Source organism: Rhinolophus hipposideros (genome assembly GCF_964194185.1).
Source record: "Rhinolophus hipposideros genome assembly, chromosome: 18".
Classification (NCBI taxonomy): domain Eukaryota; kingdom Metazoa; phylum Chordata; class Mammalia; order Chiroptera; family Rhinolophidae; genus Rhinolophus; species Rhinolophus hipposideros.
Window position 1 is genome coordinate 49,149,507 of NC_138064.1, and position 27,377 is coordinate 49,176,883.

At 43.1% G+C, this 27,377-nt stretch overlaps 1 long non-coding RNA gene and 1 pseudogene across 2 annotated transcripts in view; one reads left to right on the plus strand and one right to left on the minus strand.

Moving 5' to 3' along the window:
* The window catches only part of LOC308510397, a 35,056-nt gene extending 24,701 nt beyond the window's left edge, over positions 1-10,355 (plus strand). The window contains exon 3 of the long non-coding RNA XR_013995336.1: positions 8,482-10,355. This is a non-coding gene — a long non-coding RNA (uncharacterized lncRNA). The remainder of the gene's footprint in view (positions 1-8,481) is intronic.
* Positions 10,356-12,390: 2,035 nt separating this feature from the next.
* LOC308510439 overlaps positions 12,391-27,377 on the minus strand; it is a 40,998-nt pseudogene continuing 26,011 nt past the window's right edge. Inside the window, exon 5 of the transcript in view lies at positions 12,391-13,307. The product of the transcript in view is annotated as an uncharacterized misc_RNA (transcript). The remainder of the gene's footprint in view (positions 13,308-27,377) is intronic.

The following is a 27,377-nucleotide window of genomic DNA, read 5'->3' on the forward strand; positions in this document are numbered from 1 at the left end:
TCACTCTCTCTGTAGTTTTGTCTTTTCTACAATGCTGGGTAGTTAGAACCCTATAGTAGGTAGTCATTTCCACTTCTCTTCTTTTACTTAATAATCTGCATTTAAGGTTCCTCTGTGTCTTTTCATGGCTTGATAGTTCATTTCTTTTTAGTGCTGAATAACATTCCATTATCTGGATGTGCCGCAGTTTATTTATCCATTCATCTCCTGAAGAACATTTTGGTTGCTTCCAAGTTTTGGCAGTTATGAATAAAGCTGCTATAAACATCTGTGTGCAGGTTTTTGTGTGGACACAAGTTTTCAGCTCTTTGGATAAATCCCAAGGAGCACAATTACTGGGTCATATGATAAAAGTATATTTAGTTTTGTAGGAAACCCCCAAAACTGCCTTCCACAGTGGCTGCACCGTTTTGCACTCCCATCAGCAGCGAGTGCGAGTTCCTGCTCCACATCCTCTCCAGCATGTGGTGCCGTCAGTGCTCTGGATTTGGCCATGCTGATAGGTGTATAGTGGTATCTCAGTGTTTTAATTTGCAATTCCCTAATGACATATAATGCTGAGCACCTTGTCATACACTCATTTGTCATCTGCATATCTTCTTTGGTGAGATATCTGTTAATATATTTTGCCCATTTTTGAAATTGGGTTGTTTGGTTTCTTATTGCCGAGTTTTAAGAGTTGTTTGTATATTTTGGATAACAATCCTTTATCAGATATATCTTTTGGAATTATTTTCTCCCAGTCTGTGGCTCATCTTCTCATTCTCTTGAACATATACTATTTTAACAGTGCTCTGCTAAATGTCGTATGGGCATATAATATTTAAGACAGAATTTCTACCTTTTAAGTGGCTTGTTGGGAAATACCTATTTCCTGGATGCAGAAAGACCTCTATTGTTTCTTCTGTTGGCTACCGGTGAGCTCTTAAGTGGGCTGTGGCAGTGGTAAACACTCCAGAGAATTGGTATATTTGGGAAACTTGCTTTAAAAGTGAGAGTTCCATGATAAATCATACTCTGGTAACTTATGTATAGAAATGCTTGAGACTCTGACTTGTCTGGGAAGACAAAATGTCACTAGTATTCTAAGAAATATTACTGATATTTATATATTTCTTTACAGACCAATGTCACTGATATTACAGCATTTCAAGATTATGAAGTAGCGATGACTTACTTAAATAAGAAATATGGTAATCTGGCTAAGAGAAGTTTTTAGTTTATTTGTCTGTCTTTTCTTTTTACTTTGATATGTTTAAAAATATTTAACAGAAGGAGATCGTTTCTGAGTAGCATGGAGTCCTAGATAGTATACCTCCCCAGAGTCAGCATTAGCTTACAATGAATTACATAATATTAGCAAATGGACATAACGTGCTTAAACTTCAATAAATATTAAACAGAACTCTTCAGCGTATCCATTCACAAGCACAAAACAGGGCCTGAAAACTCAGTGTGAATTGGATGTCAGGTATGGTCAGTTTGGCTGCACCAATCAGCTGGTGCCAATGTCATTTTGGAGCATAATGTCCGACTCTAAATCTTAAATGAAAGTAAAATTCAAACACTGAGCTGAGAAATAGAAGAACAAACACTACTGAGCCGGATCCAATATCTAGGACATGTGCTCTCAACACTCTGTCCAAATCCCAAAGGAGAAGAAATAGTCACTGTGTCCAAATGTATCATTCCTCTGAGGAAGCCAGAGATTGAGAGAGGGCAAGATAGGGCAAGAAAGAGAGGGGACAATCATATCTCCAACCAGGAAGATATACTGGGTCCCTCAACTGCAGCTCCTTCCTGCTGGTGATACTGATACAAATGTACTTCAGAATTGCCCAAGCTGTGAGGTTTCCAAAGGCAAAGATAAGAAACCAGCTGTGGAACATTCAGAAGAAGGAATCTGTGGCTACGGCTCTGTGCAGTGCAAAAATCATGGCTGTGGGACCCCTGCAACTCAAGCTCCAGTCCTTGCTGTGTCTTTAATAGTTATATGACCTTAGGCAATTTATTTAAACCTCTGGGCCTTGGTTTCTTCATTTGTAAAATGGAATAATAATTTCTGCCATTCAGTACTACTGCAGGGATGAATGATAATTGGCCCATAGTAGGGATTCAATAAATGTTAAGTGATTTAAAAGATCATTCAGGCCTTATTCATGTGTTTGATGATTGCACTGGAAGGAAAGCCCAGAAGCACTCCATTTTTTGTAATTGTTAAAACATGTATTTTTTTCAGTTACAGTTGACCAGGTGCACTTTAAATACTCTTCTGCTTGTACTGCTTTCCTTGGAAATGAAATACTAATGTGTTACTTCTTTAACAGGATTGTTAAGCATGTATTTGCTAGGATGCCTTCAATTGCAAGTGGCAAAACCCCCAACTCAAAGTAGCTGGAAAAAAATGAACTGAATTTACTGGTTCATGTAATTAGAAAGTCCCATGATAAAGTTAGTTTGAGTCAGCAGCTCCGAGATGGATTGAAAGATCCAGTTTCTTTTTATTTCTTCTCTGCAACCCTTGTTATCAGCTTTATTCCAAGTCTGCCTTCCTTCGTAGTTGCAAGATGCTTGTCAGCAGAAGTCTGGGTCCATCTGTTAAAACTGAATTTACTCTAGGTGATGGAAAATCTACTATAATAGTAGCTATATTAAGATAGAAGTATATATCTCCCCTAAGGGAAATTCAGAGATAGGCAGTGCAGGGCTGGTATGGTAGCTCCACTATGTCATGGGCTGAGATGTCTAACTTGATGTTCTACATCTTAGGGTACGGCTCCTTTTCTCAAGGTCACGTCAAGGTCCAAAATGACTGCTGGAGCTCTAACTATTATATCTACGTTCTAGGCCAGAGGAAGGAACATAAGAAAGGCTTGCCTCTTCTCTTGTAAAGAGACTCTTTGAAAGTACCACACAAGCCTTTTGCTTTCATCTCCTTGGCTGAAACTTAGTCACATAGGGCAGACTCAAATATGCCCAGCTGGAAATTGAATCATTTTTATTCCCAAGAAAAAAAGGGACAATGAATATTTGAAGGCAACCTTTTGTTGCTACTCAGGGTCACATGCTTCCTTATTCGGGCCCAGTGGACACAGAATGTCTTTTTTTGAGAGCTTCTGTGGAAGAGAATAAATGTTTCTTTCTTGGAAAACCCCAGAAAACACACTTCATGTCTCATTGACTCCAATTGTATCTTGTACCCATCCTTTCATCACTCACTGTGGGGGAGTTTGTGGGAGATGGTCAATGCTGATGGGCTGAAGCACATGAGAGCTCTCCCTTGGATGAAGGGTGGGGCGCTCAAGGACCCTTGGGGAAAGGGAAGGGACGTCAGTACTAAGTTTTCCTCCACTCTACACTTTTCTGCAGCCCCCTGTTCACTATGCTAAACAATTCTAGGACTTTTCACCTCTTGATAAAAGCCTTGAATTTTAGATCCCTTATTTATCTTTACGGATCTTTTCTGAATCTTCTCCAGTCTTTCCTGATTCACACTGGGCACAGCAATAAGCAGGCAAATCTTGAAACCTCTCTAAGCTTCAGTTTTCCTTCCCATCTATTGAGGATCATGGTATCTATCTTTCTCCAAATATCAAATGAGCTGATGCATGTATGCTTGGAGCACAGTGAGCCAAGGTTAAAGGTTAAAGGTTAAATAATAAATATAATCATGCTTCCTGATTCTCGGATCTTATTCTTCTATTTGTGTTTTTCTCTACCATGAATTTTTCTTTACCTGATGCCTTAGAAAGCACTTTTTGCTTTGCTTCATCTTTTGTTTCTGTAGTTTGTTTTTCTCTCCCTAGAAATTCTTCTCAGTAAATACCACTGTGTGTATTTCTGACCTCATCTCTAATTTGCCAAGGTGACTTTCCGTGCCCAGAGGTATGGCAATGAGGGAAAAAGATTCAGGCCTGCAGAGAGGAGAAAAGAAGCTGAGGAGCAGGTGGAGGGAAGGCTCGTGTGGTCCTGCCCCCTCCCCCCACTACAGCTTCGCCCTTGCCTAACCAGATGTTGACTTCTTCCCAGGTGACTGAGTTTCTTAGGAAAGGAAGAAGGATGTACTGTACTTGTTCATGTGAATTTATTAAAAAACATATCCTCAGTCATTAGGTCATGAAGCTAATTGGTCTACGTACTACTAAGAGTTGAGTGTATGAGTTTATTTAATTTAGAAATTCAAAGGATGGGCTCTGTCTCTTGAGGAGCGGAGAAAGCCTCTTCTAGTTGCATCTCATATGATTTGTCCTCCTTCCGGCCTTCCTCCCTTGCTTTTGCAAAGCTAGAGGAGGATTTGCACCCAGTTTCCCATGCAAAGATCTGCTTGTGAATTACTGCCCTTGCATTTGGTGGAAGAGACACCAAATGTTTCCCAGAGTGCTGCTTGCAGTTCAGTCTTAATTATCAGGGAGGGGCTAAGAGCTAACATCAACTGCCAGTCACTTTCAGCACTTTTCAGGTACAGTAATAGTAACAGCTAACAGTTAATAGGGTGCTGACTATGTGTCAAGTGTCGTTTAAATATATATTAATGTATGCTATTCTCCAGTACTCCTCTGCATTAGTAACAACCAGCATCCTCGTATTACAGATAGAGAACTGGGCTCAGAAAGGTTAAACAATTTGCTCAGGATTATTCAGCTAGTGCCAGGGCCTGGATTAAAACTAAGATCGTTTGACTCTGTGTTCTTATCTGGTACACTACTACCTCCCCATGAGGAGATTTTAGATAAGGAAACTGAGGCCCACAGAGAAGAAGTAGTCCTGGATTCAAATGCGGTCAGGAGACTCCAGAGTCTGGGTCTTATGTGCTATGTCATGCTACCTTTTCCAGGGACGTGTAAGAGCATCTCCCGGCCCCACATGTCACACGGGAGAAGCCAAGGACCACATGCGATGAGGAAACCAGTGTGGGTCAACCAGTGGCGTGGCTCAGGACACAAACCTGTGGGTCCTGGTGCTGCTTCTGGGGCCTGCAGGGCAGTGAGGAAGACAGGCCCTGTGGCCAACAACAAATCCTGCCTCTGGCACCAGGAGCCGAATCCACCTGTGCTTTTGTTGCTCCCTGATCTCCTTTTCCTTTTACCGCAGAGCTATTGGTCAGGGTGTCCTGGGACCTGCACGGGGCTTTGAAGCCTGAGACAATTCATAGTCACACCAGTTACACATAAGGGAACTAACAAGAGAAGATGTCGTTTAAAATGTGATGATTTATTCACACCATGCCTCGTTCCCTGAAGGACTTATGACAGTATACAGAAATGCCTCCCTTTCTGGGGGAGAGCTTTGGTTAGGCATGTGCGACAGTGTAACTGGAATACCAGCTCTTCTCCTCCCCTCCCCAGGGACCTAGACAGAGTCCATCATCGTCCTGCACCTGCATTTCTTTGTCTTTAAATTGGAAATGACGTCTTCCTCGTTGAACTGGCCGAACATTAATGACGATTCACGGAAAGTTCCGGCACAAGCCTGGCCCCCAGTAGGTACTCAGTGGATAACGGTGGCTATGGTGGTGTTGATTGTTACAGGCAGAGAACGATGTAACATAAAGGAAACAAGGGGCACGGTCATAAAATGGAGCCAAATTTGAGGCCCGTCCAAAAATACCTGCCACGAAGTCATGCTGGCTCCCCGGGCCACTGTGAGGAGAGAAGCCTGCTGAGTGAACTATTCACGATGCTTCTGGGAGGAATAGTGGGCTCAGGAGAGGCAACCGCCCAGGCTGAGGTGGAAAGGAGGACCTCTCCAGAGTCCTTTTGAGGAGGACACTGCAGTGCTATAAAAGTGTCCTCAACAAGTTCTTTCACATCAACCCAGTGACAGGTGCCACTGGTGTCCCTTCATACAAGCTAATGGCAACCAGCCACAGCATAATCCAATAGAAAGCCTTGCAGTGAGAGGCCGTGTGACTTAACCAAGGGCGTGAGAGCGGCTGCTTCTGAGAATTCTGAGCGGCCAGGGAGACGTTTGGCCCTTTGCATGTATCACCTCATTTAAGTCTCAACACAACCATGTGAGACTAGTAATATGATCACCCCCATTCTGCAGATGAGTCAACCGAGGCCCAGAAATCAGGCCCAGGCCACTGAGCTCCTGATCCCTAGCCAGCTTCCCCCGCAAGCAGGCAGGCTCTGGAGCTGGTGCCACCACCCTCTGGTTCTCTGGAAAACTGGTTGGACTGAACTTCCTGTGGTGGTCCCTGGCAGCTGAGCCTTTGACAAATACTGGGCGGCAGGGAGTTCAAGAAAATGTGTAAATCCCAGTGGGCAGCTATCGTGTGGCCGGTTAGTGTGGAGTGGTATTCATTCCCTGCCAGCCAAGATGGCATAGGACTGACATACTGTTCAGGGGCTTGAACGGAAGGTGCCCATGACCTCAGCTCAGAAAAGGGAAGGTCAAACAGGGGAGCAAGGCCGAGATGAACCTTAGAAAGGAATCTCCAGTCCACTCTAAGGCACAGACAACTGGATGATTGAAGACCCAAAGTTCTCCATGTATCATGGCTATAATCATTTTAGTCTGAAAACGCATCCAAGCAGTTAAATTCCTGTTTTGGCTATTTCAAAAAATGAATATATGGCACCTATAGAATACTCAGTGCACATTCCTTTTACTGTGATTTTTGCCTCATACACTGGACCCCCTAACCTATCTGGCAGGAAACGCTTCCAAAGCCTCCCCATGCTGTAACCACCATCAGAGTGGAATGTTCCAGAAATGCCAAATATACTATTTGTCATGCTGTTTCTGTGTGGTAGGCACTGCACGGTTATAACTGTAGCACAAACAGGACCCTAAGTGGTGCAGCCTTTGAGCTCCTCCTCTTCTGTTTATCCGTATAAATTGGCAGAGTCCCACGTCCCCTTCTGTGAGAGCTGGGCTCTCCTCAGGATTTCCCGACTGTCTCTGAGGGCTTCTGGTCTCCTGCTCAGCCCACCTCCCCATTCCAGTCCTGTCAGGTCCTGGCGGTGACTGCTTTTTCTCTGCCCATGTCACCTCCTGCTGTGCAGGGCTCACTCGTCCTCACAGTTTGGTCTAACGTGGAGGAACTGGAGCGCAGCACAGGCAACAACAGAAAGCCAAATGTCCTGGCCCTTATCAGGATCTTGGGCCGTGTTCCCGTGAAGCCCTGGCTTGCCGTTAGCTTCTTGGGTTTGCTCTTCCCCAGGACCTGCTGTCTGCAGCTAACTGCTTCTTCCAATCCCCAAGTTACGGTTACTTCCTTCCAGAGCACTATTTAGCTCATTCTTTGTTTTCCCCTTTCCTTCCAGGCCATGCCCAGAGCTTGCATATCTTCTGAGCATGAAGTCTCAGCCAGGCTCACAGGGCAGTATGTTTTTTCACTGTAAGATATTTATGCCCTAATATGTGAACGTGGCCGCAGTCATGGTTTTAAGTAGCACTCCCGCCACCCCTCCCCCAGCTACATCATGTGTATCAGAGCTTACAGAACCGTTGGGAATCAAATTTTCAAAAGGAAGGACAAAATAATGGTATAATAAAAATGATCAGAAATGAGCTGTTAAGCCATGAAAAGCCTTGGAGAAGACTTAAATACATATTACTAGGGGAAAGAAGCCAATCTGAGAATGCTACATACTCTGTGTTTCCAGCTATATGACATTCTGGAGAAGAGACAGTTCAAAGATCAGTGGTTGCCAGGGGTTGGGGAGAGAGGCATGACTAGGTGGAAGCCAGAGGATTTTTAAGGCAGTGAAACTATTCTGTATGATCTTGTAATGGTGGCTACATGTCTCTCCATATTTGTCCAAACCCATAGAACGTAGAGCAACAAAAGTTAATGTAATGAATGTAAACTATGGACTTTGAGTGATAACAATGTGTCAGTGTGGGTTCATCTATTGTAACAAATGTGCCACTCTGGTGGTGAATGTTGAGAATGGGAGAGGCTGGGGGCACAGGAAGTGTATGGAAAATCTCTGCACTGTCTGCTCAATTTTGCTATGAACCTAAAACTGCTCTAAAAAATAGTCAATTTTTTAAAAAAATGACTCCATACATGAGATGGCCACACAGTATAATTAAGGATCAGTGGTGCCAAAAATAAGGGAGGAGAAGAAGAGATGGCTGTTGGCTAGGGTGGCCCAAGTAGGCTTTCCAGAGAGCAAGTGGAAGGTGGGCTGAGGTTGAGGGATGGGTGGGATTTGTGAGTGAGTAAGAGGTTGTCACGTGGAGGAGAAACAGCCTGAGCAAAGGCATGGAGGTGGCATAACCTGTGACCCACAGGACGGAAGTCTGAGCAGGAGTCCAGGCTGGTGGGAAGAGGAGAGGTCCCAGGGACAAGGAGAAGCAGGAGCGGTAAGCTGCTCTGGAGCCCCTGCCGGCGGTTTTCTGGTGGCTTTCCTGAAGCGAACGTGTTGATTGTGGTTCCCCTGTAAGAGACACTCAACAATGTAAACTGCTAGGGTACAGCTCTGGAATTAAGTCTATTTTCTTACAACATGTGTTTGTTTGTTACAGAGAGCTGTGATAACTTGAGGGCGTCATGTCAACCTTGTCTCATGCACCAGCTGAACTCAGTGACACTGGCATCTTGGATCCTGCCAGACAGGGTGTTATTACTGAACGGCCCGGGAGGCTGCTCAGGGCTGGGTTGTGCTTCCTGTATGGGGTGAGCCCACTTGACCTGTGAAGGCAACAGAAACACCGTGAGCTGGAACCCCATGCTAGTGTCCGTTACGCCAGGGGGTTGCACACTTCAGCCTGTGTCTGAGTCACCTGGGGGGTTGCCAAAACATAGAGTGCTGTGCCCCACCCCCAGAATTTCTGATTCACTAGGTCTGGGGCACAGACAGAGAATTTGCATTTCTAGCAAGTTCCTAGGTTGTGCTGATGCTGCTGGTTGGGACATCATACTCTGAGAACCACAAGTCTACTCTTAGGGCTCTATTGCTAACTTCTTAAAACTTTCCCTCTCCAGTTCTGCTTCTGAAAAGGTGTGGTCTAAGGAACTTCAGATTTGGAAGAGTGAATGGAAGCCAAAAGATAGAAACAACCCAAAATCCATTAACAGAAGAATGCATTCATAAAACGTGGTGTATATTCATACAATGGAATATCATCTGGCCGTAAAAAGGAATGAAGTACTGAAACCTGCTACAACATGGATGAACCTTGCAAACATGTTAAGAGAACGAAGTCAGTCAAAAAGACCACATGTTGTGCGATTTCATTTATATGAAATGTCTGGAATAGGCCAGTCCCTAGAGACAGAAAGCAGATAGTCAGCTGCCAGAAGCTGGGAGTAGGAGGGAATGGGGAGTGACTGCTTCCTTGGTTTCTATCTGAATGATGAAATAGTTCTGGAACCAGACAGTGGAGATGGTGGCACAACATTGTGCCTGTACTTAGTACCACTGAATTGTACTCTTTGAAATGGTTAAAATGGTCAGTTTTATGTCATGTATATTTTACCACAATAATAAATAAAAAGAGTGAATGGAGTGCTTGTTCTAACTCAAACTGGGGCCAGATGAAAGGCTTACAGGATTAAGGTTGGAAGGCCTTATACTAGTGGTCCTTAGCCCTATTGCTTGAAAAGTAACCTGGGGAGTTTCTGTAGGATACCCTTGTCTTAGGTGTACTAAGACTAATTAAATTGAAATCGCTGGAGATGAGGTCTAGGCATCAAACATTTTAAAATTCAGCCCCAGATGATTCTAATGTACACCCAAGACTGAGAACACCGGACTCAAATCTCAAGGGCTAAATGGGCTGATGAACGATGTGCAAACTGACTGGAACTTCACCACAGACAACAAGCCTTTCATCGTCTGCCAAATTTGCTTGAAAGTGGTGTATAGAGTAGAAAGAGTAGGCTGTGGAATCAGTTTGAAATTGGCTCTATTACAAACTTGCCGTGTGACCTTGAGCAAACTACATAACCTCTCTGAGCATTTGTTTTAGCCGATGAACTGTAGGAACCTGTTTTCTCCTATGGAAAAAACCCCACTACTTCACAGGGTTAGTGTGAGGCTTACACGAAACAAGCCAGGTCCCCACTGATAACAGTGTCAGGCACTGTTTTGTCATCATGCATACCTGCATGTCCTTCTAGACTGGGGAGACACAATGCCTTATTTATGTGAAAACCCTAAGACCCTAGTATCTTGTACCTGAGAGGGAACATGTTTAGATTGGGAGGTAGTGAAAGTGGCCTCTCAAATCTGTATCTGGAAGCAGAGGAGATTGTCGGCCTGGTAGAAATACTTTTTGCACTCATGCGCAGACTTTCTTTTGTGTACCAAGCTTTAGAATGGTATCAATATACTTTAAGATAAAAGCAGATCAAATTCACACACAAATTCCTGACAATAAATAAAAGCATCTGGATGTTTTCATGTTTCTGTTCAGTCTTCATTCGTAGGTAAGATGGGTAATATTTAACTACAATTATGGCATAGATACAATTTTATATTCTGCTTTTTTTCACTCAGTACTTTATCTTCTGCATTTGTCATGTTTCTGTAGTTCTTCATTATTGACATTTTTAATTTTTTTTTTTTTTTAAGATTTCATTGGGGAAGGGGAACAGGACTCCAATGGGGAACAGTGTGTACTTTCAGGACCTTTTTTTTTTTCAAGTCAAGTTGTTGTCCTTTCAATCTTAGTTGTGGAGGGTGGCATTCAGCCTCAAGTTGTTGTCCTTTCAGTCTTAGTTGTGGAGGGTGCAGCCCAGCCCCAGGTCCAGCCGCCATTGCCAGCTGCAGGGGGCACAGCCCACCATCCCCTGTGGGAGTCGAACCGGCAACCTTGTGGTTGAGAGCCCACTGGCCCATGTGGGAATCGAACCAGCAGCCTTCGGAGTTAGGAGCATGGAGCTCCAACCATCTGAGCCACCGGGCCGGCCACGACATTTTTAAATTAAAAAAAAAATTTTATTAAAAATGTAGTTAGCATACAATATTATATTAGTTTCAAGGGTACACTATAGTTATTCAGCATTTATATACCTAAAGGAGTGATCACCATGATGAGTCCAGCAACCGTCTGACACTGTACCACGCTATCACAATATTATTGACTATATTCCCCATGCTGTACATTACATCCCCATGACTTATTTGTTTTATACCTGGAAATTTGAACTTCTTATTGCCCTTCACCTTTTCTCCCCTTTTTAATTTTTCAGTTACAATTGACATTTAATATCATTTTATATTAATTTCAGATGTACAGCATAGTGGTTAGACATTTATATAATTTAAGAAATGATCCCCTGACTAGTCTAGTACCCACTGGCACTATACATAGTTATTACCATATTATTGACTATATTCTCTGTGCTTTACTTTACATCCCCATGATTATTTTGTTAACTCCCGATTTGTACTTCTTAATCCCTTCACCTTTTTCACCCTGCCCACCATTACCCCTCCCATCACCCCAATAAATCTGTACCCATCTGACACCGTATGTAGTTATTACAATATTATTGACTATATTCCTTCTCTTATACCCTACATCCCCATGACTACTTTGTAACAACAACTAATTTGTACTTCTTTTTTATTTGTACACATTTAGTTTTATTGTAACAAAGCAACTTGTACACTTTTAACGTTTAAAACTGAGCATCATCTTTCCTTTCCAGTGAAACAAAAAGGAAATTTAAAAATCAAGAGGAACAAAATTACAATAGAGGATGTCAATTCCGAGTAAGATCCTACAGCTTCTGCTGATTCTCCCACCGAGTGGCAGGGCTCAAGTCACCATTAGGAGAGAATTTTATTTTAAAAGTGTCATCTTAAACTGCGAGGATGTCCGTTAAACATCACAATTAAACATGCCAAAGGAGAAGCCATGTTGTCAAAATGCCCACTTAACCCACCCAAACGTCTCAAACCCACCCTTTGCTGACCTTCTATAACCCCATTTTTTTGTTTTTTTTTCTTTTTTTAAACAAGAGAAAGTAGACAGGTACATGTTGGTAAATGCTAACTGTCCATATTCACATAGAGACACAGTGTAATCTCTGAGCCCAATATACAGGGAAAGGAGGAAAAAAGCTAGAATTCTATGCACTACTACACAGGAGCCTAGCACCCTCCAGCTTCCAGCAGAGCTAAGGGAGCAGAAGGTTTTTCTTTTTTCCCACAGAGCACAGTGGTGTTGATTCCATAAAGTTTTTGTTGCGACAGGAAGGGATAAAAATGAATTTGGAACAGAAAGGGGCAGAGATTCTTTTCCCAATGTATTCTGCTGAAATTATCTCCCCCCATATAAGGTGAGAACCATGTTGTAAAGGAGAGAAAAGAGACCTCAAAAACAGGGCAACTGAGCACAAGAGGAAAAAAAAAAAAAGAGACTGCAACTTGCTCGCAGGGAATGGAGAAAATTAAAAAAAGGTTGGAATCGATCAATGTTCCATTAGCCATCTTCTCCTTCACCTTCCTCTCCTTCCTCCCCCCATCATCATCTACGTCTCCTTCCCCTTCATTCTCATCCCCTTCTTCATCAATATCTTCCAACCCTTCTTCCTCCTCCTCATCATCATCTTCTCCTCCTTCATCATCATCATCATCTTCTCCTCCTTCATTATCATCATCATCTTCTTCTCCTTCCCCTTCTTCATCATCCATGTCAGGAACCCAGTAGTGCTGTGGCAGATTTGGCCAAGTACCATCTGTGATGACTGCTTCTAACTCATCTGAGCCTGCCTCAGAATGGTCGGTAATCCAGGTAAAGAAGCTCTCTGGTTCCTCATGCTGTCGCTTCCTGCCGCTTTATTCTGTGTTTGACCTGAACGTTTCGTCACATCCTTTCCAGATTGCCATTTGGTTTCAGTGGACTTTGAAGATGGATCACCACTCTCACTCAGATGAAATTCTTTGGAGAGAACTTTATTTTCGAAGTAAGGATTTTCATCAAAATAAAACTCTATTCTGTAACCTGATTTTATATCTTCAAATTCTGTCACTTCCACTCTTGTCAAATAATGCAGCGCTTCTTCTTCTTCCCCAAGCAGTGCAGACACTTGTGGGTGGTTGACAAATGTTGTTACCCCAAAACTTGGGATTTTGGCGATCAATTGGACCTCTTCTGAAAAAATGGTTGGCGGAGTTTGTTATATTTCTGTTCTGCTTTCAAAATCTCCTCACTGGTTTGTTCATTAAGTCTGTCTATTTCATTTTGTACTTCATCAATATGTTCAATTGCTTCTTGCTGTTCTTTTTCTCCCTTTGGCAAGTCCAGAGAGGTTGATGTCTTCTCCAGCTTGGGGGCAGGAGGCAGTCTTGGTTTCTTCGTTTTGAGGTGGGAGTGAAGACTGGCGTTTGGGTGCCACACTGTGAGGAAAGTCAGAGAACGAGACCCAAAGGAGGATGAACGTCAGGAAGAAAATGAAAACTCTAATTTGTACTTCTTAATTCTTTCCCCTATGTCACCACCCAAACCCCCTCCCATCTGGCAACCATCAACATGTTCTTTGTATCTCTAAAACTGTTTCTGTTTTGTTTGTTTATTTTGTTCTTTAGATTCCACATATAAGTGAAATCACATTGCATCTGTCTTTCTCTGTCTGACACTCCACTCAGCACAACACCCTCCAGGTCCATCCATGCCGCTGCAGATGGCAAGAACCCATTCCCTTCCCTGGCTGAGCAATATTCCACTGTATATACATATGTACCACTGCCTCCTCATCCATTCATCCATTCAAGGACACCCAGTCTGCCTCCACATCTTGGCCATTGTAAACAATGCTGCAATGAACATATGGAGGTACACATCCCCTCAAAGTAGCGGTTTGGGTTTCTTTGAGTAAATACAAGGAAGTGAGATTACTGGGTCCTTCTTTGTCTCCTCTTATAGCCTTTGTTTTCAAATCTATTTTGTCTGGTGTAAATGTTGCTACTCCAGCTTTTTTGTTTTGTTTCTCATTTTCATGAAATATCTTTTTCCTTCCCTTTACTTTCAGTTTGATATCTTTCAATCTGAAGTGAGTCTCTTGTGGCAGAATATATAATGGTTTTGTTTTCTTATCCATTCAGCCACCATATGTTTTTGATTGGAGCATTTAATCCACTTACACTGAAAGCAATTGTTGATAGATACGTAGTTATTGCCATTTTATTATTCATAATTTTTATTATTTGTTTTTTCCATCTTAAAGAAGTCCCTCTAATATTTCTTGTAATACTGGTTTGGTGGTGATGAACTCCTTTGGCTTTTTCTTGTCTGAGAAGCTCTTTATCTGTCCTTCAAATTTAAATGATAGCTTTGCTGGGTAGAGTGATCTTGGTTGTAGGTCCTTGCTTTTGATAGCTTTGAATATTTTATGCCAATCTCTTCTGGCCTGCCACATTTCTGTTGAAAAATCAGCTGAGAGCCTTATGTGAGCTCCCTTTTAAATACTAGTTGCCTTTCTCTTGCTGCTTTTAGCATTCTCTCTTTGTCTTTAACCTTTGAATTTTAATTATGATGTGTCTTGGTGGGAGTCTGTTTGGGTTCACCTTGCTTGGACTTTCTGTGCACTTCCTGGACTTGTATGTCTATTTCCTTCACCAGGTTAGGAAAGTTTTCAGTCATTATTTCTTCAAATAGGTTTTCAATTCCTTGCTCTCTCTCTTCTCCTTCTGGTACCTCTATGATGCAAATGTTATTACGCTTGATGTTGTCCCAGAAGTTTCTTAACCTATCCTCATTTTTTCGGATTTTTTTTTTCTTTTTGCTGTTATTTCAATTGGGTATTTACTACTACCTTCCAAATCACTGATTCGATCCTCTTCATCTAGTCTGCTGGTGATTACTTCTAGTGCATTCTTCATTTCAGTTATTGTATTCCTCACTTCTGACTGGTTCTTTTTTATGGTTTCTATGTCCTGTCCTATGCTTGCTATCTCTTTGTTGAAGTTCTCACTGAGTTCCCTGAGCATCCCTATAACCATTGTTTTGAACTCGGTAGCTGGTAGATTGATTGCTCCATTTTGTTTAGTTCTTTTTCTGGAGTTTTCTCTTATTCTTTCATTTGGGATGTATTTCTTAGGTTCCTCATTTTCACTGCCTCTCTGTGTTTGTTTCTATGTATTAGACAGGGCTGCTATGTCTCCCAGTCTTGTTGGGTGGCCTTATGTAGCAGGGACCCTGTGGGGCCCCATGGCAGTCTCCCTGGTCACCTGCTCTGGGTGCGCCAGGAGTGTCCCATGTATAGGTTATATGTGTCCTCCTGTTATAGTTGAGCCTTGATTGCTGTTGACATGTCAGTGGGTGCTAATGACTCTCAGACTGACTGGCTGTGGGGTTTGCCATGTCCACAGCCTACAGGCTACTGTGCAGGGGCTTACCCCATGAAGTAAAATTCCCCCCAGCAGACTCTGGTGCCTGTGGAGACCGCCCTTTGTGTGTGCTGCTCGTGGGGCTAAATGGATGGTGCTCTGCTATGATCTGAAGCCAACCTTCAAGTATGTTGACCTCTTGGGAGGGGCTTTGGAGCAGGCCCAGATCACCCACTGGGATTACCCAGTAGGAGCTACAAAGCAATCCAGGGTTGGTCATTGCCCGTGCTATACCTGGAGGTGTGTGGGAGAGGCCACGCTGTGAACCGTGGACAGCAGCCACCAGTACCAGGTCTGGGGTAGCTCCAAAAAGGCCAGGACGCTTTGAGGCCTGCTGCCACCTGCTGGCTTCTGTAAGTTTCAGCCACTGATGAAGCTTCCTGCAGTTTGCACGCTGGGTGAGGCTGGGTCTCAGTGAGTCAGCAGGGTGGAGCAGCAGGGCTCACCAGGCCAATCAGATTCAGATTTGGCCTGTGGGGGCGGGCTCACTACACCAAAGATGGCACCCACCTGCCAGTTGCAGGAAAGGAAGGCTCCACACAAGGAAAATGGGGATTGTCCATCCAGTCTTCGCCCCGTAGTTACACACCTCAGTCTCTCGCCCCCCAGAGTCACTGTCCTTCTGCTGGAGCACAAGGTAAGTGCCTGCAAGGGCCCTTTAAGAGGACGTCTGGGTTTCCCGCAGCCTTCTGTCCCACCTGCATGGTCAGAATCCCCCGTGTTTTCCACAGCTAGAAGTTGTGGGGTTTCTTTTTCCTGTAAGCAGTACTCCAGGAGTGAGGAACCTGATGTGGGGAGCTGGGGTCCCTCACTCCTTCATGGGGAACCTCTGTGGCCAAGATATCTCTCCCAATTTTCAACTGCCACACATAGGTGTGTGACAAGTCTGTTTCACGCCTCTGCCCTTCCTACCAGTCTCAGTGTGGCTTCTTTATATCCTTAGTTATAAAGCTTCTGTTCAGCTAGACTTCAGATGGCTCTCCAGGTTGATTGTTCTATAATTTAGTTGTAATTTTGATGTGTTCATGGGACAAGGCAAGCACAGCGGTCATCTATTCCTCCATCTTGGATGTCAGCTATTCATTATTGACATTTTAATGGTTTCATAGTATTTCATCAAGTCACCTTACTATAATATAATTTGCTTTAATATTCCTCTATTGTTAAGCCTTTTGATTGTTTCCAAGTTTTCAATATTAGAAATTATGCTCAATAAAAAATTTTCTGCATATAACTTTTAACTTCCTTTGGCTTATTTCCTTAAAATAAAATTCTCATAGTTACTGAATCAAGGGGTCTGAACATTTTAAGGCTCTTGAATGCACAAATTGTTTTGAAAAAGAATTATATCAATTTACGTTGCTATCAACAAGGTATGCATATATCATTTTCAATAACTTGCCAGCACTGAATTTCATCATTTGGAAAAGGTTTACGAATTGTACAGCTATAATCTAATTTAATAAAAGCTAATAAGTTATTGTGTCCAACTCTTTTGGCAGCATAACTTTCCCTCTCCAATTCCTTTGCTGGTGGCAACCCATTATTTTGTAAAGTGCTGGGGGGCAGTTTACAAACCCTGCACATTGTAGAAAATCAATGATTACTTTTTGAAGCAATGAATAATTCAGGAAATCCCTCTTCCCAATAATATTTTGGATTTTTAATGGCAGAGGGTCTTTTTATTTTTAATAAATTGAATTACACTTTTTTTCACTTGTGTTGGCAGCCTTACAGCTCTGCTTGTTGGAAAAATGTATGAGATTTTCAATTGGTGGGAAGTAGGTCTCCCCACAACACAAAAGGAAAGCAGCTAACTTATTGCTCTTTCCTCCAGCCTCTCTCTGCACTCCCATCTTGTTTCCTGTCTACTCTGGAAGAGTAGACATGAATAAAGGAAAAGCAATTTATAGAGTGCATATGAGGAAAATGAACCCAGAGAGGACTTTCCTAAACTATGGAGCTTACTTTTCACTCTTTCAAACAGGAGAAAGTTCACATATGCCCAGATGATAGTATTTGTACTTTAGCACCCATGGATTGGGACATTTCAGTTTGTGATGATGAAAAGCTGCTGTGAATTCAGTAATGCTCTTAACTAGCAAGGTAGGCATTTTATTATTTTCAATAGTGTCTATGTAACTTCAAAAATTATAGTAAAGAACATGCAGGAGACCAATTTATCCAGCTACATGCAATAGTCGGTGCACATTTGCGTTCTCGAATTCTTTGTGTCCGCCTCTGCACAAGGTTGGGAAATGTTGCTCTGAGAATAAGCTGCTATCTTAATATTATAACTAAGAGGTGCTTAACTAGTTAAGAGGACTGCGGAAGTGCTTATCGTTGTCACTTGGACTTGACTAGTATTTCATACTGTAACCTGCTTCCCACTAGGCACTCCTAGGCACTCCTCCTTAATTTTTGAAGATGGTTAATTTTAAAAGTTCACTTCCTGCTTGTCCACTTTCTTCTCATCAGTGACAGCAACTAACAATTAATGGCATTTCTTAAATGTCTTGCTGCCTGAAATAACATCTTCTTCCAATTAAAAAGCATAAAAGTCTGCACCTCTTCTCTGTTCCCTTCATTGGCCATAACATCTTGACATCTGCCTCTGTCTCCTGTTTTGTCTAAGCCTTAGTTGACTTCTCAAAACAGTATGTTGTGTGTTTCTGTTGGGGAGGGATTATTTGTGACTATGGATTTCAAAGGAAATTTATGCTGGTGGTTTGCTGAGTGTTGACATATACCTAAGGGTCCCCTTGTCAGAGGGTAACAGGGCAGCCAGGAATCACATCACCTCCTGAATGAGGGGTGCAGGTGTCCTGGCCACGCTGGGTGGTTGCAGGGATGTGTAACCCACTTATTTTCATCCTTTCCCCTTCCCCATTTCCTACAAAGACACAGCTGCACTCTTCAACATTCAACTTAGCACATATCACATCATGGATTCATTTATTTTTTTTTTAATTTTTCAGTTATAGTTGACATATTAGTTATACTAGTTTCAAGTGTACAGGCATAGTGATTCAACATTTATATAATTTATGAAGTGATCACCCTGATAAATCTAGTACCCATCTGACACCATACATAGATATTACAATATTATTGACTAAATTCCTTACGCTGTACCCTACATCCCCATGACTACTTTGTGACACCAAATTTGTACTTCTTTTTCTTTTTTTCTTTTTAAAGATTTTATTGGGGAAGCGGAACAGGACTTTATTGGGGAACAGTGTGTACTTCCAGGGCTTTCTTCCAAGTCAAGTTGTTGTCCTCTCAATATTAGTTGTGGAGGTTGCCGTTCAGCTTCAAGTTGTCCTTTCAGTCTTAGTTGTGGAGGGCGCAGCTCAGCTCCAGGTCCAGTTGCCGTTGTTAGTTGCAGAGAGTGAAGCCCACCGTCCCTTGCAGTAGTCGAACCGGCAACCTTGGGGTTGAGAGCCCACTGGCCCATGTGGGAATCGAACCGGCAGCCTTCGGAGTTAGGAGCATGGAGCTCCTAACCGCCTGAGCCACGGGGCCAGCCCCCAAATTTGTACTGCTTAATCTCTTCTCCTTTTTCACCCATCCCATGCCTTCTCTGCTGGTGACCATCAAAATGGTCTCTGTATATATGAGTCTGTTTTTCTTTTGTTTTTTTGTTTATTTTGTTCTTTAGATTCCACATATAAGTGAAATCATATGGCATCTGCCTTTGTCCGTCTGACTTACTCCACTCAGCACAATACACTGTAGGTCCATCCATGTTATTGCAGATGGCAAGATTTCATTCTTTTTTATGTTTTTATGGCTGAGTAATATTCCTCTGTGTGTGTGTGTGTGTGTGTGTGTGTGTGTGTGTGTGTGTGTGTGTGTGACCCTTTCTTTATCCATTCATCCATTGATGGACACCCAGGCTGCCTCCATATCTTGACTATTGTAAATAATGCTGCAATGACTATACAGATGAACATGTCCTTTCGAAGTAGTGTTTTGGGTTTTTTAGGGAAATATGCAGAAGTGGGATTACTGGGTCCAGATCTCTCATGTCTTTATAGATAAGACTGAACAGTAATACGTTAGGTGTGTTCACATTTGGGTGCGTAACTGTACCCAAGCGCACTCTTGCACCCTAAGGACGCATCAAGGGGCAGGGAAAGATCAAGAATAGAACAAAGGCAGATGTTCTTTCAGGGAGCAACCCAGCTGGGCAGGGAAAGGCTGGAGGCTGATGTTTGACTGAAACGAAGAAAGCCCAAGGGTCAGGGAGGTGAAGGTGATGGAAGAGTGAGGATTCCTTTTGGAGAAGTGAGCTGCCTCATCGGCCTTGTAATTGGACAATTCATTCCCTGTCTCAGTGAACGACATTAACTATCCATTGTCCAAACCAGAAATCTGAGTCTCCTTCTAGAATTCTCCTGCTCCCTCAGCCTCCCCATAGCCAATTTAATTACCAAGTCCTATAATTTCTACCTCTAATGTTTCCTGAAACTGCCTATTTTTCTACATTGCTCTGTCATCCCCCAGCCACTGTCATCTCCCTCTTGAACCACTACACAGCTACCCTACGGGCCCTCTTGCCTTCAGATTTGGCTTCCCATTCAGTCTGTACATCGTAGACTGAGTCCTTATTTTGAAACACAAACTGGATCGTATCTCTCCTCTGCTTAAAAGTCCTTCAGTGGTTTTTCAGTTACCTTCAGAATAAAATCAAGCCCTTCGGCAGGAAATAGCTGCCCTTCCTTGGGGAAGCCTCACTTCCCAATCCCTGTTTACCTCATCTTGCATACCTCAGGCTCTGGTGGTTCAAGTTCCGGGTGAGCATATCGTAGTTGCTTTCTTTTATGCTATTTACTATGTTGCTGCCAGACATACCTGCCCCCCCCATAACCCCCAGCTACCTCACTAATTGCTACTCCACTCAGCATGTGTCCCCTGCCTACCCCCTGCTTCTCCTCTCCATTATGAGGAATATGACCTTCTCTGAGCGCCCTTATTTCTTTCATAGAACATAATTACTTTGTACTGTAAAAGCAGATTCATTTGCTTGTCTCTCGCTTGTGAACTTCTTGAAGGCCAGAAAATATCTTGGGGTCCCTAGTGCTTAGCACTGTGCTTGGCACATAGAGGTGAACAAAAAATGTTTATTGAATCCAGTTGTCCATACATTCATACATTCAGTACGAGTGAGAAAACAGCCCTTTCTGAAGACTAGCCCTTTACAATGTCCTCTATCTTGAGGCATGATTTTCCCCTACCCAAGGCTCAGTCGGCTGATACATACTACTTACTGGTGACAAAAAGACGTCATTATTTAGAGTTCATTAATGTAGGATTTTTCAATACAAGGTCAAATCTTCTAGTTCATAGGGAACTGAAGCCTTTTTGGCTGAAATCCTTTAGTATCTTTGCTGGAATAAGAGGCAGTGTGGTGCAATGGTTGTGACAGGGCATCAAGCTTGGTGGCCAACAGGAGGGGATGAGGAAGAAAGGGGGTGAATTTTGTAGTCTGGAGGAGGACCTATGGCTCAAGTCCATTGGAACGGATGACCCAGGCAATGGGAAATAGGACTAGGAAGCGTTATCCGTCTCCTTAGAGTTTTCAATGTATGGAAGAATTGGGTGAATATCTATACTAGACTCCTGACATGGAGAATTTCTCCAAAGAGACAGTTTGTTCAACTTAATCTTATAGACAGACCTGATCTGGTATAAGATTATGTATAAAATGGCCTGTCAGCAGGACATTTGTACTGGTAGTTATTCCTATCGTGATGGCTTTAAGAGATTTGGGGGCTGGCAGGAACTGGGGTAAATGTAGCAGAACAAATGGGTGTTATAGGGAAAACTTAACTGTAAGAAGCAGTGATCACTTGGTGATGGTGGCAGTAGAGCATAGAGGAAAAGTCATCTTTAAACTTCTGCTTTGCAAAGATTGGGGCATAAACTGAAGCTACAGTATGGAAGCAACCTAGTCGGGAGCATCTGTAAAAACGAAACGCATTTCATATGCACATATGGGCAGCTGGGTTTCTTGTGGGTCTGACACAAACGAGCTGTTAGTGAATGCATTAGTCAATATGATGGATAGTAGTGAAAGGCTCTGCCTTGGGGATCTCAGGATAATACAGGTTACACCCATAACCCAGTTACTATGTTGAATTACTGGGCATGTGGCAGAGACTGAATGAAGAGTTGATGTAGGAACACTCACTGAATATGTCCATTTTTGTTGCATCTCCTAGAACTGCTAGCAGCTCCAACTTACAAAATGTAATGGCAGATGCAAAGTGAGGTGTAAGGCGTGGCTACCATATCTGGGTGTGAAGGGTTAGCTAGAAAGTTTGCCATGCAGTTGGCACAATGGCCATGTGCCTTTTGCTGCTGTTCTCTACTGAGAGATACAAAGACAGCAAGGCTGAGCTGTGGCACATTTCTGGGCATCCTTGCCCATTGAGCCTGCTGCCTTGAATGGGGTCAGGTAGTCCTGCAGGCCAGAACACAAAACCTGTGGTTCTGGATGCTGCAGAGGCTGTGTGCATTGATGTAGAATCAGCAGGTTTGGTGCTTAGCTTCAGCCTCTCAGACTCTGGAAATCCTTGAGCTCGCAGTGACCCATGCACAGTGTAATGGAGTACCTGCTCCTATCCCTCTAGATGGCATCAGCAGGGTCAAACTATGACCTGATGGCTGAGTTCTCCTTTGTCCCAGGTGGTCTATAGGTGACCAAAATGGTAGCCAGTAATTATATGTGGTGTTTATATTAGATTTAAATTGATTAATCAAAATAAGAAATTCAGTTGCTTAGTCACACTAGCTACATTTCAAGTGCTCAGTAACCACAAGGAGCTAGTGGCTACTGTATCGAAAAGTGCTGATTATAGAACGTTTCTATCACTGAAGAAAGTTCTGTTGGATGGTGCTAGGCTAACTCATTGACGGAGACGAATTTGTGAAAAGATGGGCTCCTGTAGGGTCACCATGCTGGTGGTTTTTAGACCAGGTGAGGATGAAAGAGGTTCAGTTGTGATGATGAAGGGGCGCTCCCTGTCCAAGGAAAGGTTGCTGTGAGTCAGAAGAGAGGTAACTCATTTCTTCAGGTCATCAAAGATCCAGTGGGTGACTCCTGAGAGGTATACATTTTTGGGCAGCTGTTTTTTTGTGGGGAGTCCTCAAAATATAAAGACTGATGACCTTGGAGCTGAAAGCGGAAGGTGTGTGAGGATGACGTTGATCCATCTCAATGTCATGCTTTAAAGTTATTATGGCCCAGAAATTTGACGTCTACCAGTTTGAAAACAAAATGTACTTCTAAAATTTTGTATTTAACCTGTAAATCCAGAGGCATGTAAGAGCCTTCTGGATAAGGGGTGAGAAATTAACATATACGTAATACCTTTACCTTAAAAGATCAAGCACTAATTACTATGCCCTAGATGATAGTCCTACCTCAGATTATGGGCTTCAGCAAACACTCTTTGACAAATAATTTGTTCTGTGATGCTACTAAGTTTAACAGATGAAAGATGGTCCTTCCCTTAAAAAATTGAGAGGTACATACCCATCTCATAAACTTTAATTCACAAACCCAGGGATTATGAGAGGCACTTAAAGTGTGTGTGGCATTAAAATTACCCTTTATTTTTGTGGCATGTGGAGTAATGGCCCCCCAAAGATGTCTGTGTCCTAATTCCCAGAATATGTGAATATGTTAGCTTACATGGAAAAGGGGCTTTGCAGATGTGATTATGTTAAGGATCTTGTGATGAGGAGATTGTCCTGGGTTATCTGGCAGGGCCCAATGTAATCACATGAGTCCCTAAAGGTAGAGAACCTTCCCCATTGCTTGGTGAGCATAGGAAGCTCACTTAATGATTAGGCTGAGTATAGAAGGCTGTTATGTCTGTGTCTACCCCTTACTTATCTGGGTAGGTGTAAGACCTCTGAAATTGTAACCCGGTAGAGAACATGTCTACCAAGAGATGGCCTAGTGATTTGGGCAGCAGCCATGCATGACTATGGCATTTGAAAGCATTCTAGCCATTTCATAGCCTTAGCAAACTGGCTTTATTTTTTCATAAAGAGGACCAAAGAAGATGGATGGAAAATAAATAACTTTGTAAACCTTGATCTTGAAGAACTCTTTGTGGGAGCAGCAGGTGGGTACCATGGGATCTGAGCCCCACCGTACACTGGTGTGAGACTGGTGGTCATGCTTGTCATGGGCAAAGAAGTCAAGATCACAGCTTCTGAGGACTGAATGTGTTCTCCGCTCTCAAATATGAAACCATGAATGGCCTTGACATTCAGTGTTAGCCTTGACTCAGAGGAGAATGTCCCTGAGTCTTACCTACCTCTCCAAGCTCCCTCAGTAGCCCATGGCTAGGACTCTGGGAGATGGAGCTCCGTTAGTGATCCCTTGTCTTGCTATGGCACAGCACCTGCTTGACTTCCAGAAAACAGTGCTTTACCTTCATAGAGAAACGATGTAATAGCGGCCATGAGAGACTCTGGAGTTCTGCCCACCAGTTCTAACTCCCACTGGCTGGCTCACCATTCATCCACTTTTTTTTCATATAATAACAGCTTTGTTATGAACTTAACTTTACATGCAAAGTTAGAATGGCAATTACACTTAAAATGAACTCATTAAAAAGTTTAAATATCATACCATAGATATGCATTATCCAAAATTCCAGAAGATATTTAAACAGGTAACAGATATTGCTACCCATTTTTGGACAGAGAGGATAACAGAATTGCTGAAACTGGCGCCCAGACAAGCATGGACCATCTGCTCTCGTGTCTTCGGGAAGAGAGGAAGTCATGATATAGGCATTGCTAATGCAGTAATTCATGGGTAGTTTTCCTTATAACAATGCCAAAATTGGGCTCACGTTTTTACTTTGTGAGTCAACTGATGACTGTTGCCCTTCTTCTGTTCCTTGAAAGGAACCACTCAAGGTATCGACGTTGTACCCATTCATTCCAAAGGCACCAGTGATGGGAATATAAACCTTTTCACAAAGCAAGGCACTTCAAATTCTTAGATGGCATCCAACGTTGGTCTATAATTGATCATAGATAATAGGACAACATCACTTTCTGGAGGTGATGAAGACATGGTCTCCTTAGGGAGCAGAAGAAGGGGCCAAGAGTTCTTCCGTTTCATGGATCAAACTGCTGTGATTGGGCCTTGAGCCAGGATAGGGTACTGATTCCTACTGCTGGGCTTGCCTGGGAAAGGTAGGGCTGGCATACAGGTGAGGCTAAGGGTAGAATCAAAGCTGGAGGTAGGGGCCCGCCCGGCTCAGGCGGTTGGAGTGCAGGCTCTCAACCACAAGTTGCCAGTTCAATTCCTTAAGTCCCGCAAGGGATGGTGGGCTGCACCCCCTGCAACTAACATTGAACAGGCACCTTGAGCTGAGCTGCTGCTGAGCTCCCGGATGGCTCCGTTGGTTGGAGGGCGTCCTCTCAACCACAAGGTTGCCAGTTCGATTCCTCGACTCCCACAAGGGATGGTGGGCTGCGTCCCCTGCAACTAGCAATGGCAACTGGACCTGGAGCTGAGCTGCGCCCTCTACAACTAAGACTGAAAGGACAACAACTTGACTTGGAAAAAAGTCCTGGAAGTACACACTGTTCCCCAATAAAGTCCTGTTCCCCTTCCCCAATAAAATCTAAAAAAAAAAGAAAAGCTGGAGGTAGGACTCGTGCTCATTAAGGGACTGGCTAGCATCCCTTGAATGAGGTTGGCAAGCATTTGGTCAGCAGTGCTGGGAATTAAGACTGAGAAATGGGCTGAGGGTAGCTCAGGAGTCATGGTTGCAGCACAGGTATGATGAAGGAAGATGCATACAAAGAAAGGCAGTCTGAGAAAGGTCTGAGAAAGAGAGCCGGCTGAAGCCAGGTGAAGTACACAACAGGTAAGCAGAGGTCACAGTGGGCGACAGTGGGGTGCCATGGTCAAGACATAGGTTTTTCATTCATGTGGAAGGCTTGAGTTTAATCCTGTCCCGCCAGTTACTATCAATGTGATGTGGGTCAACTTATTTAAGCCTGTCCTCGTTAAATCATCTCTAGAATTAGAATAATAACAGGTATCCTACAGGTGATTTTAAGAATTAGAAATAATGCATATGAAGCACCTCACACACTGTTTCTTCAACTGGGTTCATGGATGTACTTTCAGGGATCTAAATATTCTCTACAAAAATTTATTTTACATTCTTAACTTTCTTTTTTTATTAACACAACTTTACTTTTTTAAGGACAGTTTTAGGTGCATGGCAAAATGGTGAGGAAAGTACAGAGTTCCCGTACTGCATAGCCTGCCCCACTATCACCATCCCCATCAGAGCGGTACATTTGTTAGTCAATGACCCTACCCTGACACACCTTATCATCCAAAGCCCGTAGTTTACATTAGGATTCACTCTTGGTGTGTATTCTGTGGACAAATGTACAGTGACATATATCTGTCATTCTCGTATCATACAGAATAGTTTCACTGCCCTAAAAATCCTCTGTGCTCTGCCTATCCATCCCCCCTTTCCTACCTCTGCACCCTTGCCAACCACTGATCTTCTTACTGTCTCTGTATAGTTTTGTCTTTTCCTGAATGTCATATAGTTGGAATCAGAAATAGCCTTTTCATATTGGTTTCTTTCAGTTAGTAATAGACATCTAAGTTTCCTCCATACTTTCTCTGTGTGTCTTGATAGTTCATTTTCTGAATAAAATTCCATTTCTGGATGTACCACAGTTTATTTTACCCATTTACCAGCTTTCAGTTTTTAATGTGCTTTTCAAACTAGGGGTCTCTGGATCTCTGTGGGGCTGAACACGTAGTCTTCGAGTTTTAGAATTGCTCAATAAATGTAATTAATGACAGGATTATTACTCATATATATAAGAAAAGCTAAAAGTACGTATAGTGAAACAGGGCTGCGCTGAGGCCTGTGTAAGCAGGATTTACCCCAGAGAGGAGAGTCTTGTCACTTGGATTTGCAGTCAGAGCTGCTTTTCTGTGGGTAGGGCAGGTACGAACTTCTTGGACAGCTGCCTGGGGCTGCCCAGCCTTCAAGGGACACAACCTCAGGGCACATGCTGGACACTGTCGTGGCCTGACAGTTTCTGACAGCCCTGTATTTGAAACTTGGAGCGTTTTCTCATCTTGGGTTTTCTGGCACTGTTCCCTTGCTCCGTGGTTTTCAGAAATTACAGCATGATTCCTCAATTACCTCTGCAAGGTCTTCCAGTTCCCAGGCTGTAATTCATGGGCCTGGAGACCTGCAGTCATTTAGAGCTGCTTGGGGGGGTTCCGTCTCTATCTCTCCATCCATCTGCAGCCTCTGTTTCCTCTTAACCATCTGTGTTCTGTTTTACTGGGGTTGGGAATTCTACTTCCAGAATTCCAGAGGGCAAGGACAAAAGTAAAACTGCAGGTGGGCAGTTCCATTCTCAGTTCTCCTGTACATTGTAGGCCATCACCCTTCTCATTCACCTTCTTTCCTCAAACACTTTTGATGAGGTCCATTTTTGCTGAGAGTTTCACAGGCCTGAGGCCGAAGCTGTAACAGCACCAAAGCCTCTCTGTCCTGCCCTGTCCTTCTTACGTGCTCCTTGCTCTGCCTCCTCAGTGAAACGTTCCCTGTACAGTCACAGAGAAGTTGTAGGGACCTCCTCAATGTTCATTGGAGTTACGCCTTATTATATTTTCAGAACTTCATTTTATAGAGCCCTCTATATGTCAAGTCATATTTCCTTTTAGTGCTGGGCTTCTCAACGCTGGCTGCACATTGGAAGAACTAACAACCTTTATAAATCACCAATGCTTGGCCCCACCACAGACCAGTTGAACCAAATCTCTGGGTCAGGGCCCAGACATAAGTTTTTGTTTGTTTGTTTGTTTTTAGTTTCCCCAGATAACCATAAAAGAAAAAGAAGTGTTAAAATGGACTTTATCAAAATTAAAAACTTTTTTTGCTAAGAAAAAGAAGAAACAAGTCACAGACTAGGAGAAAATATTTGACGTACATACTCGTATATCCAACAGAGAACTTATCCAGCATTATCTTAGCAATTCCTGCAACT